The 1,193-nt window shown below is 35.5% G+C and overlaps 1 protein-coding gene across 2 annotated transcripts in view; it reads left to right on the top strand.

Annotated features, from left to right (window-relative positions):
- Positions 1–864, top strand: part of LOC143286548 (proton-coupled folate transporter-like) — a 13,564-nt gene extending 12,700 nt beyond the window's left edge. Inside the window, exon 8 of one of the 2 annotated variants that reach the window (XM_076594158.1) lies at positions 1–864. This exon is cut by the window's left edge and continues 1,835 nt beyond it. The gene's annotated coding sequence lies outside the window, so the exon portion shown is untranslated. The other variant, XM_076594157.1, reaches the window with a different exon arrangement.
- Positions 865–1,193: the final 329 nt, after the last annotated feature.

Genomic DNA, 1,193 nt, shown 5'->3' with positions numbered 1-1,193 from the left:
CACTGATTACTATGTGGTCTCTTAGTTGGCCAGTATTTTGTCAAAGCCACTTATTCTATTGCTTATTATTCAGGTATTATTTCACATGCTGATATCAGTTGTACTGCTACAGTGTGCTTTATCAGGACTCTATAATGCGTGTAGTATTCTGTTGTGGTGATTACAAGATAGTGTTGAATTTATATCAGTTATTGGTTAAACCCATCTGATATGCATCATTCTGTAATTTAGTTATCATGCCCTCTCCTATACGGCTCACTCCAGTATTGTGCGACATGATAAACTGATTCATTTGAGTCACTTTGACACAGTATGAGCTTTACTTAATCTATACTGTCAGTGTACTTTCACTAAATCAGCTTAGCTTTAACCACTTTATCTGCACTGTTTAAATGTATTAGAAATGTCATTTGATGTCAGTGTTTGGTCTTCACACATATGCATTATCTTATGTTGTTGTTTATGCCAAACTAAGTGGTAGTCTTTCTATGTAATATGTGTATACTTGTGCTTTCTACTCGTATCCACTTGCATTCCTGACATGTGCTTGTTTCTGTCTATTCAGGCATTGCCTTCTCTTCGTTCTCTTATCTTTTATTTCTTCTCCTCTCCTTCTTTGTAATAAAACAATAGAAAAACCCGTTTGTGTCTGGCCTGCTATATGTCCCTGGGCCAGCGCTTGGATCTTTTCTATCCTTTAATACAGTAAGTCAGTAATTCTATTGTACCGTCCCCTTTTATAACTACATACCACTCGGGTACACGGCTACAACAGTGGCGTCGCCGACAGGATAAAGATCCACAACAAAATAGATAAAAAAAATTATCCCATTTAATGTTTCCATCTTTTAATTCATTTATTCCAAATTGAACAACCCTTTACCACCAAGTGTACTTTGTTACACACACACACACACACACACACACACACACACACACAACACACACACACACACACACACACACATACATATATATATATATATATATATATATATATATATGTATGTGTGTGTGTGTGTGTGTGTGTGTGTTGTGTGTGTGTGTGTGTGTGTGTGTGTGTGTGTGTTGTGTGTGTGTGTGTGTGTGTGTGTTCACACGAACAGTATTCTGTGTGGCATCTATCTATCTATCTATGTATCTATCTATATATATATATATATATATATATATATATATATATATATATCTGT

This window comes from Babylonia areolata, chromosome 10 (genome assembly GCF_041734735.1).
Source record: "Babylonia areolata isolate BAREFJ2019XMU chromosome 10, ASM4173473v1, whole genome shotgun sequence".
NCBI lineage: Eukaryota > Metazoa > Mollusca > Gastropoda > Neogastropoda > Buccinidae > Babylonia > Babylonia areolata.
The sequence above is the reverse complement of the archived record's forward strand: the minus strand, read 5'-3'. Positions and strand labels throughout refer to the sequence as shown.